The sequence below is a fragment of the Cricetulus griseus genome, assembly GCF_003668045.3.
Source record: "Cricetulus griseus strain 17A/GY chromosome 1 unlocalized genomic scaffold, alternate assembly CriGri-PICRH-1.0 chr1_1, whole genome shotgun sequence".
Classification (NCBI taxonomy): domain Eukaryota; kingdom Metazoa; phylum Chordata; class Mammalia; order Rodentia; family Cricetidae; genus Cricetulus; species Cricetulus griseus.
Genome location: NW_023276807.1, coordinates 84,780,662 through 84,795,244, shown reverse-complemented (window position 1 = coordinate 84,795,244; position 14,583 = coordinate 84,780,662). Strand labels below are relative to the sequence as shown.

The 14,583-nt window shown below is 38.3% G+C and overlaps 1 protein-coding gene across 5 annotated transcripts in view; it reads left to right on the top strand.

Moving 5' to 3' along the window:
- Nucleotides 1–14,583, top strand: part of Wdpcp (WD repeat containing planar cell polarity effector) — a 269,428-nt gene that overhangs the window by 247,307 nt on the left and 7,538 nt on the right. The window lies entirely within an intron of this gene.

Here is a 14,583-nt window from a genome sequence, read left to right as displayed (position 1 = left end):
GGAGGTCAGGTTATCGGATTCCATTCGTTTTCCTCTCTCATTTTACTTTGGCAGAGCTGCCTTGCCTCCCTCTCCTTGTCTCTATTGTTTGCCTCTATCAATGTGCTATTAGTCAGTATTCTTAGCTCTCGCCTTCTCCCTTCCACATATTGATTCCCAGAATAACTAATATGTGAATACAGTATTATCAGTATTCTCTTACTTTAAGTAACTGGAAAGCAAAGGCTGTTCTTTCTGTATTCCACTATTACATCTTCATACTATGCTACTCTTTGAATATTACTGGTATAGATTTCCCTAATAAAAAGGCACAAGCTAGGAGATTAGATCAAAAAGCAGAATCATCCAGACATGGTAATACATACCCTTAATCCCAGCAAAGGGAGGCAGATCTCTGTGAGTTTGAGGCAGCCTGGTCTACAGAATGAGTTCCATGCTAGCCAGGGCTACACAATGAGACCCTGCCTGAAAAAAGAAGCATAGATTCTGTTGTTTTGTTTTTTTCCTATTTGTACCTCATCACCAAAGATAGAGACAGGCTTAAGGTAGAAATATTGAAGGAGGAATTCAAGCAGAATCTTTTTTTTCTGCTTGTTTAATTCATTTATTTTTATTTTATGTACCTTGGTGTTTTGTCTGCATGTATATCTGTGAGAAAGTGTCAGATCATGGAGTTACAGACATTTGTGAGCTTCCATGTGGTTGCTGGGAATTGAACTCAGGACCTCTTAACCAATGAACCATCTCTCCAGTGCCCAAAATAGAATCTGTTTTTTGTGTTGTTTATTATATATACAGTGAACCATCTCTCCAGTGCCCAAAATAGAATCTGTTTTTTGTGTTGTTTATTATATATACAGTGTTCTGTCTGCATGTGTCAATGCAGGCCAGAAGAGGGCACCAGATCTCATTACAGATGGTTGTGAGCCATCATGTGGTTGCTGGGAATTGAACCCAGGACCTCTGGAAGAGCAGTCAGTGCTCTTTAACCTCTGAGCCATCTCTCCAGCCCCCAAAACAGAATCTTAAGATCCTAGAAAGAAGAATTCTAAGCGAGTGGAATGAGAAAACAAATAGATGTCACAATATCTAAAAACCAAAACTTTGACCCAAAATAAGTCAGACTAAATAGTCACTTCAAACTGAATAAGGGCATAATCCATCAAGAGGACATTATGACTCCAAGCATATTAAACTATTAGATATAACAACGTAAGTTAACCCCAACACAGTAAGAATGGGTAGCTCCAGTACTGTATTCTCATCAATACACAGGTCATCCTGACAACAAAGAAAAACATCTGAGCTAATGACATCATAGATCAAATGGGTTTAGACCCCTACAGAAATCCCAACACTGTAGAAGACACAGTCTTCTCAGCAGCCCATGGGATATTACATAAAATAGATACTGTAACAGGATACAAAACAAGTCCTAAAGAAAATGTTTTCTTTTATATGACCACAGTGAAATAAAAATAGAAATAAAAAGGAAAAAATTATGGCGTATACACACAAATTCATGGAGATTGAGAAACACTGAAAAAAAAAAACTAAAATATTCCTAGAATCTAATGGAAGTGAAAACATCCAAAAGCCTGTAGATACAATGAATAGAGAGTCCTGAGAAATTTATAACTACTTATTAAAAACTCAGGCCAGATGGTGACATATGCTTTTAATCCCAGTGCTTGGGAGGCAGAGGCAGGCAGATCTCTCTGAGTTCAAGGCCAGCCTGGTCTACAGAGCAAGTTCTAGGATAGCCAGGGATACACAGTGAAACTCTGTCTTGACAGGGGAAAAAAAGGGAAAAATCAAAGCAATCTTAAGTAAATAACCAAATGATGAACCTTCGGGTCTTGGAAAAACAAGTTAGGTGGATGGAAAGAAATAACATCTAAATGGAAATGGACACAAAAACAAAATCCCTTTTTAAAAAATCAATAAAGAGTTGATTCTTTGAAAAAATAAATTTTAATAAACTTTTAGCTAAAGTAGCCAAGACAGCTACAATCCAAATTAAGAAAATTAGAGATGGAAATAGAGAGGTTACAACAGATACCAATAAAATTCAGAAAATAAAGTGGGAAATTGTAAAGGAAAGGATGCATTTGTAGAGACATAGGGCTTAACAAAAAAAGTAATCCAAAATAAATATCTTAAGCAGATTTACTACAAGCAATGAGGTTGAAGCAGTTAATACGAAATCTCCCATTGAAAATGTTCAGGCCCAGGGACAGGTTCACTGCTGGATTCCAGCAGGTCACTGAGGAAAGAGCACCAGTGATTCCCCAAAGGATTCTGGGAAATATAGGAGGAAGGAATGCGCTCAGCCTCTGTACACACCAGCATTACAGTGATAATAAAAGCAGGAAAAGATGCAATAAGACAAAGGAAACTACAGGCCAAGCTTCCTCATGCACACAGGCACAAAATTTCTCCATAAAATGCATGCAGACAAATTCATGAGTGCATCAGAAGGATATGGCAGGGCCACTCAGTGGTAAAGAACAGTTGCTGCTTGGTTGGGCTCAGGTGCAATTCACATCACCTGCATGGCAACTCACAACCATTTGTGGCTCTAGTTCCAGGGAACACAAATAATTTTAGATCATTTACCACTAATTAGCTTCATTCTAGTATTCCAGTGATGGTTCAACATACTACATCACATAAACAGATTCAAGGTCAAAAAGAAATAAAAATGAAAGAGACAGATCTTAGCATACAGGTTACAGACCACGAAGATGGCCAACATTATACTTAATGGGGGGAAACTAAAAACATTTCCACTGACATCAGCAACAATACAAAAGCAACTTAAGAAAAGGTTTCTTTGGTTTACAATTCCTGATTATAGTGCATCGGTGTGCGAAAATCGAGGCAAGGACTTGAAGCAGCTGTTCACATTCAGTCACAAGCAGAGAGAAGGCAGGAATGCTTACTGACCAGTGTATAATCTCTGCTGGTGCCACCCACATCAGTCAACATAATCCACAGATCTGCCTGCAGATCAACCTCATCTAGAAATCCATCATTTGGGACTCTGTCCCTAGGTATCCCAGGTGTCAAGTTGGCAGTTAAAACTAGCCAGCACAACAGGCTTTCTATAGGACCCCAACATGCCATCAAGTAAGCATTAGCCATACAACTTAACCAGAAGCTTGCAGGTGAAAACAGCTACTTCTAAAGGAGTTTCCTCTTTAAATTGGCCATTGTGTAAATTGATTGCACTTTTGTGAGACTTTTATACCTTTCTTTGTGGAGACAGGGTCCCTGGCTGCCCCTGAACTCACTATCTACTATCTAGGCCAGGCATGGTCTCACTCACAGAGGCCCACTCGCCTCTGGGATTAAAAGTTGTGCCAACGATGCCCAGCTATTTTTATATTTATTTATTTATTTATTTATTTATTTATTTATTTGAATTACAAACAAGATTGAATTACCTGACGATTCCAGTTCCCTTCTCCCTCCCTTCCTCTCTACCACCCCCCAACTAAAATCCTACCTATCATATGTCCTTTCTTCTAATCTACACCTGACTCAAACTTTCTGCTTGCTCATGACCTCTGCATCCTTCCTTTTCTTCCCTCCTCACTCTCGTAGCTTCATCCCCCCTCTTCCCATGTTCTCAGTTTGCTCAGGGGATGGTGACCCTTTCCCCTTCTCCAGGGGACAAAGTTTGTCTCTTGTAGGGTCTTCCTTGTTTACTAGTTTCTCTGGCAGTGTGGATTTGTAGGATGGTAATCCCTTACTCTATGTCTAAAATCCACATATGAGTGAGTACATATCATGTTTGTCTTTTTGTGATTGAGTTACCTCGATCAGAATGGTTTCTTCGAGTTCCATCCATTTTCCTGCAAATTTCAAGATTCCATTGTTTTTTTCTGCTGAGTAGTACTCCATTGTGTAAGTGTACCACATTTTCTCCATCCATTCTTCAGTTGAGGGGCATCTAGGCTGCTTCCAGTTTCTGGCTATTACAAATAGTGCTGCTATGAACATCGTTGAACAGATATCTTTATTGTATGAATGTGCTTCTTTTGGGTATATGCCTAGGAGTGGAATTGCTGGGTCTTGTGGTAGACTCATTCCCATTTTCTTGAGGAGTCGCCATACTGATTTCCAAAGTGGCTGTACAAGTTGGCACTCCCATCAGCAGTGGAGGAGTGTTCCTCTTTCTCCAGATCCTCTCCAGCATAAACTGTCATTGGTGTTTTTCATTTTAGCCATTCTGACAGGAGTAAGATGGTATCTCAGAGTTGCTTTGATTTGCATTTCCCTGATGGCTAAGGATGTCTTTTAGCCATTTTAGATTCCTCTATTGAGAATTGTCTATTTAGTTCTGTACCCCATTTTTTAATTGGATTGTTTGGTGTTTTCGAGAATAGCTTCTTGAATTCTTTGTATATTTTGGAGATCAGCCCTCTGTCAGATGTGGTGAATATCTTTTCCCAGGCTGTGGGCTATTGTTTTGTCTTGCTGACTGTCTCCTTTGCCTTACAGAAGCTTCTCAGTTTCAGGAGGTCCCATTTATTAATTGTTGATCTCGGTGTCTGCGCTACTAGTGTTATGTTCAGGAAGCAGTCTCCTGTACCGATTAATTCAAGGGTATTTCCCACTTTATCTTCTGGTAGGTTCAGTGTGGCTGGGTTTATGTTAACGTCTTTGATCCATTTTGACTCAAGTTTTGTGCAGGGCGAAAGGCTTGGGTCTATCTGTAGTCTTCTACATGTCTGCATCAAGTTATGCCAGCACCATTTGTTGAAGATGTTCTCTTTGTTCCAGCATATATATTTGGATTGTTTGTCAAAAATCAGGCGTTTGCAGGTGTATGGGTTAATATCAGGGTTTCCAATTCTATCCCATTGGTCTACTTGTCTATTTTTGTGCCAATACCAAACTGTTTTCAGGACTATAGCTCTGTAATAGAGCTTGAAGTCAGGATGGTGATGCCTCCAGAAGTTCCTTTATTGTACAGGATTGTTTTTGGCTATCCTGGGTCTTTTCTTTCTCCATATAAAGTTGCGAATTGGTTTTTCAAGGTCAGTGAAGAATTGTGTTGGGATTTTGATGGGGATTGCATTGAATATGTACATTGCTTTTGGCAAGATTGCCATTTTTACTATGTTGATCCTGCCTATCCAAGAGCATGGGAGATCTTTCCATTTTCTGGTATCTTCTTTAATTTATTTCTTTAGAGACTCAAAATTCTTACGGTACAGGTCTTTCGCTTTTTTGGTTAGTGTTACTCCAAAGTATTTTATGTTGTTTGTGGGAATTGTAAAGGGTGATGCTTCTCTGATTTCTTTCTCCACCAATGTGTCATCTGTATATAGTAGGGCTACAGATTTTTTGAGTTAATCTTGTATCCTGCCACTTTGCTGAAGGTGTTTATCAGCTGTAGGAGTTCCCTGGTAGAGTTTTTCGGGTCACTTATGTAGACTATCATATCATCTGCAAATTGTGAGAGTTTGACTTCTTCCTTTCTGATTTGAATTCCCTTGATCTCCTTTTGTTGTCTTACTGCTCTAGCTAGAACTTCAAGGACAATATTGAAGAGGTATGGAGAGAGTGGACATTCTTGTCTTGTTCCTGATTTTAGAGGAATTGGATTGAGTTTCTGTCCATTTAATTTGATGTTGGCTGTTGGCTTGCTGTATATTGCTTTTATTATGTTGAGGTAGGTTCCTGTTATCCCTGATTTCTCCAGGACTTTTATCATGAAGGGGTGTTGGATTTTGTCAAAGGCTTTTTCAGCATCTAGTGAGATGATATGTGGTTTTTTTCCCTCAGTCTGTTTATATGGTGGATTATATTGATGGATTTTCGTATGTTGAACCATCCTTGCATCCCTGGGATGAAGTCTACTTGATTGGGATGGGTGATTTCTCTGATGTGTTCTTGGATTCAATTTGCCAATATTTGATTGAGAATTTTTGCATCAATGTTCATGAGGGGTATTGGTCTGTAGTTCTCTTTCTTAGTTGTGTCTTTGTGTGGCTTTGGTATCAAGGTTATTGAAGCTTCATAAAAAGAGTTTGGCAATGTCCCTTCTGCTTCTATTGTGTGGAATACTTTGAGGAGAATTGATATTAGCTGTACCTTGAATTGCTGGTAGAATTCTGCACTGAAGCCATCTGACCCTGGACTTTTTTTGGTTGGGAAACTTCTAATGACTGCTTCAATTTCATTAGAGGTTATAGGTCTATTTAAGTTGCTTATCTGTTCTTGATTTAATTTTCATAAGTGAGATCTGTCCAGAAAATTGTCCATTTCCTTAGATTTTTCAAATTTTGAGGAATATAGGTTTTCAAAGTATGACCTGATGATTCTCTGGATTTCTTCTGTATCTGTTGTTATGTTCCCCCTTTTCATTCCTGATTTTATTAATTTGCATGTTCACTCTTTATTGTTTAGTAAGTTTGGATAAAGGTTTGTCTATATTATTGATTTTCTTGAAGAACCAAGTTTTTGTTATATTGATTGATTGTATTGTTCTCCTAGTTTCCATTTTATTGATTTCAGCCCTCAAGTTGATTATTTCCTGGCATCTGTTCCTGTGGGGTGTATTGGCTTCTTTGTTTTCTAAAGCTTTCAGTTATGCTATTAATTCTCTAGTGTGATTATTCTCCTGTTTCTTCATGTGGGCATTTAGTGCTTTGAACTTTCCTCTTAGCACTGCTTTCAAAGTATCCCATAGGTTTGGATATGTTGTGTCCGCATTCTCATTGAATTCTAAGAAATCTTTAATTTCTTTTTTTATTTCTTCCTGGACCCATGAATTGTGCAATTGGTGTGACTTAATTTCCATGAGTTTGTAGGTTATCTGTAGTTCGTGTTGTTGTTGAATTCTAACTTTAAAGCATGGTGGTCTGATAAGACACAGAGAGTTATTTCAATTTTTTTGTACCTGTTGAGGTTTGCTATGTTGCCAAGTATGTGGTCAATTTTAGAGAAGGTTCCATGTGGCGCTGAGAAGAAGGTAAATTGTTTTGTATTTGGGTGGAATGTTCTATAGATATCTGTTAAGTCCAATTGCGCCATAACTTCTATTCGTTCTTTTATTTCTTTGTTAAGTTTCTGTCTGGTGTTCTTGTCCAGTGGTGAGAGTGGGGTGTTGAAGTCTCCTACTATAAGTGTGTGCGGTTTTATGTGTGATTTGAGTTTTAGTAATGTTTCTTTTACAAACATGATGCCTTTGTTTTGGGGGCATAAATGTTCAGAATTGAGACTTCATCTTGGTGGATTTCTCCTGTGATGAGTAGGAAGTGACCTCCTTCATCTTTTTTGATTGATTTTACTTTAAAGTCCAATTTGTTGGATATTAGAATTGCTATCCCCGCTTGTTTCTTGGGACCATTTGATTGGAAGATCTTTCCCCAACTTGAATTCTTAGGTACCGTCTGTCTTTGAGGTTGAGGTGAGTTTCTTGTATGCAGCAGAAGGAAGGATTCTGTCTTCTTATCCATTCTGCTAATCTGTGTCTTTTTATAGGGGAGTTAAGACCAATAATGTTGATGTCTATTAATGACCATTGATTATTGTTCATTCTTGTTTGTTTTTGATTTGGTGATGGTGGCAAGATTATGTGTGGGATTCTGTCCCTTTTTCCTTTTGGCTGGTGGTAAGTTGGGATTATCTATTGCCTGTGTTTTTCTGGTTGTAGTTAACTTCCTTGGGTTGCAGTTTTCCTTCCAGTACTTTCTGTAGGGCTGGATTGGTGAATATGTATTGTTTGAATCTGGTTTTGTCATGGAATATCTTGTTTTCTCCATCTATAGTGATTGAAAGTTTTTCAATATAGTAGTCTGGGCTGGCATCCATGGTGTCTTAATGTAGGTAGAATGTCTATCCAGGACCTTCTGGCTTTCAGAGTTTCCATGGAAAAGTCAGGTGTGATTCTGATAGGTTTGCCTTTATAGGTTATTTGACCTTTTCCTTTGCTGCTCTTAATAGTTTCTCTTTGTTGTGTATGTTTGGTGTTTTGATTATTATGTGGTGAGGAGAACTTTTTTTGGGGGGGGTCCAGTCTATTTGGTGATCTGTAGGCTTCTTGTATTTTCATTGACATGTCTTTGTTTATGTCGGGAAAGTTTTCTTCTATGATTTTGAGTTGCCTTTGAATTGGATTTCTTCACCTTCTTCTATACCTATTATTCTTAGATTTGGTCTTTTCACAGTATCCCATATTTCCTGGATATTTTGTGATAGGGATTTGTTGGACTTAAGATTTTCTTTGGTTGATGAATCTATTTCCACTAGTGTGTCTTCAACTCCTGAGATTCTCTCTTCCATCTCTTGTATTCTGTTGTTTATGCTTACATCTGTAGATCGTTTACCCAGTTTTTCTATTTCCGACATTCCCTCAGATTGTGCTTTCTTTATTGTCTCTATTTCAGTTTTTAGGTCTTGAACTGTTTCCTTGAGAGATTTGTTGATATCTTGTATTTTTAGGTTTGTGTTTTCTTCCATTTCTTTAAGAGATTTTCTCATGTCCTCTTTGAGGTCCTCTATCATTTTCATAAAGATGCTTTTAAGGTCATTCTCTTCTGGTTCATCTGCATCATGATGTTCAGGTCTTGCTGTTGTATGGTTCCTAGTCTCCAGTGGTGTCATATTGGGTTTTCTGTTGTTGAATGTGCTTTTACCTTGTCCTCTTCTCAACCTTTCTTCTGGTGGGTGTAGCAAGAGTTTCTTGCTCTCCTGGTGGGTATGGGACCAAGGTTCTCTTATGGTAGATGCAAACAGATCCAATACTCTGATGTTGGTCCTCTTCTTGTGGATGGAGGTGTCACTGTTACCTGGGCATCAGCAGTGTCCGGGCGTGCCGGGTCCCACTGGGCCAGCAGTTGGAGGCAGAGCTGTCACCGGGCCTCGGTGTGTCAGATCCCACCACCAAACTCGGTCCAGCTCACAGGTTGCTTGTGTCAGATGACTCTGAGTAGCGATGATGAACAGGAACTGAAAACAGCTCCTGGCCTACCCGGGCCGGCAGATGGAGGCAGGGCTGCCTCTGGGTGTTCGGTGTTCGGATCCCACTGCCGAACTCAGTCCGACAAACAGGTCACTTGTGTCAGATCCTATTTTTATTTTTTATGTGTATGCATGTTTTACCTGAGTGTATGTCTATGTATCATGTGTGCAGTACCTGCGGAAGCCCAAAGAGGTCATTGATCACTGAGACTGGAGTTATAGTCGGTTTTAGAAGGTAAACTGCCATATGGATGTTAGGAATCAAACCCAGGTCCTCTGAATAGCAGCCAGTACTGCGGAGCCATCTCTCCAGCCCCAAGACTTTCATATTTTTAATAATAGTATTCAAATAGTTATTTTTCTGATCTGGCTCAGACTTTAGCCATTACATGTCATTATTCAAATTATTTCTTTTTCATAATTATGACTTGGCCACTAAAATATATAAATTGAAGCTCAGTTTAAAGGGAAACACTACAGGGTGAGAAGGCAGGATACTAGAGCTAATGAAAATAATTCCCTTTGCTCTGGTGCTATCTAGACTAGTTAGAAATGAACTAAGTCAGCTTCTCTAGTTGCCTCAGAAAATTTATACACCCTGATATTTACACTCATAAATTCAGTTTATTGCTGGTTAGTTTATTTCTATTTATTATATCTGAAGCCTGAGAAATTTCAAATGAAATGCTACCTAATTAAAAGTTAAATTTGGCCCCATTGATCTTTATTGATTCATATCTATGCAAGTTTCCTTAAAGTTGGAACAAACAAAAATATCCATTTATTCAGGGTCTGCTGTGTGCCTGGAAACAATATAACTGAAGGAAATGTCAGTATTTACAAAACAAATAAATTGTCAGCAGAATGTCTGCCAATGGACTTACCAGAAAAAAATTACAGCCTATAATTCATGAAGATTGGCTCAAAACAATCTGTCCCTGCCAACAGCAAACCTGACAGTTATTCTGTTGTCTAATCTGGCTCAGCCTAAGGTGACCTTGTTTGCTCCTCTCAGTCTTAATTCTTGCTAACTTGGCATGAAAGAGGGACATATGGCATATGTCTACAAAGTCCATTTTTGCATCTTAAACCAAAATAAATGTAGAACATGTTGAGATTTCCTGTAACTGAGCTCATAAGTATATTAGACAGACCTGGTTACATTCATAGTCTGCCCACTAGGTACTTTATAGATGCTGCCTATAAAACTAGAAATTCTTGGGAGATATATTTTTTTAAGTTTGGTATATGACTAAAGCTAGCCAATTTTAAACATATTCCCCAAAATATAGTCAATCATAAGCCCTTTTAAAATATAAATGTGAAAATATGTCATCAATTCATTGCAACCAAAAGATGAAAATTTTTACTGAATCTAAGGCAGTAGTTTTTAAAGCTGTCCAAGATATTGTGAGAAGCCCAGTGTGATGATGGGCAGCTGTAAGCCCAACACCTGAGAAGCAGAGGCTCAAGGACAACTCAAGACTGAGTAATGCCAGGAAGATGGCTCAGAGAGTAAGATGCCTGCCACCCAGCCTGATTCAGTCCCTCAGACCCACGGACTGGACCGAGGGAACAAAAAGTTGTCCCTGACTTCCCCATACATACCTTGGCATGCATACTCAAGCATACGTGTGCACACACAAAAGTAAATAAATGTAATTACCATTTTAAAGTAAAAAAACAATGTAAGAAAGATAGTGGACATTACAGAACAAAAACATGAATATTCTGTTTTTTTCTTCCCAGCCTAATCTGGAATATTTTCTTAATTCTCTTTCTGACCCACTAGAATTAATTATGAAAGGGAATTACTCTTTGTGGCTTTGATTTCTCTTAAGAAGCACTAAAGAAATTAGCTTCTTTTTTCTTTCCATCATAGCTTAAGAAGTTAGACTTCTGGGGAGAGACTATAGAAATTTGAAAACAACTTTAGAAAGATAGCTCTGCTCATATACATACATAAAAGTTTAGAGTTTGTGCTTTTGCTTTTCATGTACAGCTAACAACTGAACAATAGTACTGAAATGGCACACATATGTATGTGTTATGTGTATTTTGTATATATGTATACTATAACCCCCTCCCCCGAAATGGAGCCAAAGTTAGCCTGTCACTGTCATGTAATACTTTTTCTTATGGGCCATACTTGTTATCTACTGGTCTATGGTAGACAGGCTTTGTGTGTTTCTTAGCAGACACACTGTGCACACAAAACAAGGAGAAAATGCTTCCTATGCACAAATGTTCACAGCAGCTAGTGGTCTGTGTCTGGGCCTAAGACTGACCCCTGGCTTTCTCCATTAGAAAGTGCCTGTCAGCTTCTTTTAACTACATATTTTGAAATCATTGGTCAATCTTTCTTAGATATTATTTTGTTAGATATTGTGGGATGGTGACTTTCTAATTGTCATTCTTCTGAAATGTGAGCTTTTCTCTGGCCCAGCTCGCTGCCCTTCTCTTCCCCAAAGAAACATGCAGGTGCTATATTAGTTATAAAGCTGTTGGCTGGTGACTTGGGCTTCTTATTCTTAACCCATAACTACTAATCTATGTATTTCCACGTGGTCTTGTCTTACCTGAGAAAGGTCCAGAGACCTCTTACTCCTCTGGCATCTTACATGTCGACTGCTCAGCATCTTGGCAATGAAGAAAGAAGACAGTGATTTCCTGTTTCTCCCTGCTTATATTCTGATTCTGCCCAGCTACTTCACTGCCTGCCTGACCAATCAGCCAATCAGAGAAACATATACACAGAAGGACTTCCCCCATCATCCTTCTTACATCTGAAAGCTAGACTGCATGAAGAAAAAGTTTCCTTATCAAATGACAGTCACCTCGAGAGTCAGGGTCAGTGCTCTATGGTTCCTCTGGGTTCATCAGTTTCAAGGGGATAAGTGAGTCACCTCCCTAGCATGACCACTACTGGGGAGAATAGATGGGAGAATTTCACTTCTGTCCTTTAGTTCTATGCTCAATTTTTGAAAATCAGGGTAGCATTTTGAAATACTAACTACTATATGGCCACTTAAAATCATGATCATTGCTTGTGGCTCTAGGTGAAATGGAGTAAGCACATTCTGTGCCTCCTCTCCTTGAAAACATATGAAAATTGCAGACAGGATAATTGGAACAGTTATATGAGAATCCCAAAATGTGAATAATGGCAGGTGGATTTATAAAAAACAGAATTTAAATATTTATAAACCTGTGTGGGTTTACATTAAAAATTTGTTCCATCCACCAACAAAATATGTATTTGCTTTTAAATTCACATAAACATTCAAAAAGACAGACCACATCCAATGTCATAGGCAAACTGAAACTGAGAGTGAGGTGTTTCCAGACTCAGGGAGATCCTCCCTGTCTCAAATTAAAAAGTGGGGTACAGAACTAAATAGACAGTTCTCAACAGAGGAATCTAAAATGGCTGAAAGACACATAAGAAAGTGCTCCAAATCCTTAGCCATCAGGGAAATGCAAATCAAAACAACTCTGAGATACCATCTTACTCCTGTCAGAATGGCTAAAATCAAAAACACCAATGACAGTTTATGCTGGAGAGGATGTGGAGAAAGAGGAACACTTCTCCATTGCTGGTGGGAGTGCAAACTTGTAAGACCACTTTGGAAATCTTGAGGGGACTCCTCAAGAAAATGGGAATGAGTCTACCACAAGATCCAACAATTCCATCCTGGCAATAAAAGAAATTTAAATGTGACACAACAAAAACTTTGTAATATACTAAAAGAAGTTCTGTGTGGGAAATTTGGAACTCTTAAGGGCCTTCATTAAAAAAAAATCAAAAAAGAGCACAAATAAATTATTTTTTGATGTAACTCAAGAATTTGGAAAAACAAGAACAACCAAATCCAAACACAGAAACCAGCAAAAGATAATAAAAACAAGAGGGAAAACTAATGAAATAGAAACAAACAAATAATCAACAAATATAAGAGCTGGCTCTTAAGAAAATAAGCAAGAATGACAGATCCTTGGACCAGCTAACCAAAAGAAAGCCACTATCCCTGATGACCATATGTAATAGCTAGTTTGTATGACAGTTGACACAAGGCCAAAGTCATTTGGAAGGAAAGAACCCCAAGTTGAGAAAGTAGCACCACCAGATTGGCCTGTGGACAAAGCCTCTGGTGAATTTCCTTGATTGATATAGGAGGGCCCAGCTTACTGTGGGCAGAGCCATCCCTTGGCCCATATGGTCATGGATACTATAAGAAAAGGGGTGTTTGGTCATGGTGTTTTATCACAGCAATAAAATTAGTAATTAAGACACATAGATGCAGAAATCTTCAATAAAATACTTGCAAATCATATACAGGCGCATATCAAAAAGATCATCTACCATGATCTGATGGGGAATGCCCTTCTGTATATGTTTCTCTTATTGGTTGGTGAATAAAACACTGGTCAATGGAAGCAGGAAAATAGGTGGGACTAGGAGATGAGAATTCTGGGAAAGTCAGGTGGAGAGAGACCTCTAGAGATGCCATGTAGTGGAGGAAAGAGTAACAGGTCAGGATCCTTCTTCAGTAAGATAAGACCATGTGGAAATACTTAAGGTTAATAATTAAGACAGACCTAGCCAATAAGAAGCCCAAGCCATCAGCCAAGTTTAATAATTACTATAGCATCTCTGTTTATTTGGGGCTAAATCGGTGGGACCTGGTGAAATGAGAAAACAAGCAACAATGATCAAATTGGCTTTATCCCAAAGATTCAGGGATGGTTCAAAATAAGTCAATAAATGGGAGAAGTCATTCAAATAGACTTAATGGATACAGAAAAAGCATTTGTCAAAATGCAACAAAGCTTTATGATAAAAGCAATAAAGAGAGTAGGGACTGGAGGAAATATGTTCCAACATAAAAGCCTGTGTATGACATATGACATACATAGCCAACATTATCCTAAATGGGAAAAAAAAAAAAACCACAAAGTGATCCCATTAAAGTCAGGAATAAAACTGGTCTGATCAGTTCCCCACTTCTTTCCTTGTGATAATGCTTGAAGCACAAGCTATAGCATTATCACAAGGAAATTAAAGAGATACAAGTAGGAAAATAAGTCAAACTATCCATTTGCAGTTGATGTGCTGTTATCCCTAAGAGATCCGTACATCCCACCAGAAAACTTCTAGAAACAATCGACAATTTTCAGCAGCATAGCAATGTACAGACTCAACTTAGAAGAAGCAGTAGCTTTTCTATACACCAACAACAAACATGCTAGAAAGAGATCATGGATATACTCCTATTCACAATAGCCTCAAAAAATAAATTATGTAGAAATAAACACAACCAAGGAGGTAAAAGACATCTACAATGAAAAATCTTAAATCTCTGAAGAAAGATATTGAGAAAGACACTAGAAGATGGAAAGACCTGTGGTCATGGGTTGGTAGAATTAATATTGTAAAAATGGCCATTCTACCAAAAGCCATTTACAGACTCAATGTATGCATAGTTAAAATTTCTATCTCATTCCTACAAAAATAGAATGAAAAACAAATCCTAAAATTTACTTGGAACCAGAAAGGACCCCAGATAGCCAAAGCAGTCTTGAGGAAAGAAAAATAACAGAGGG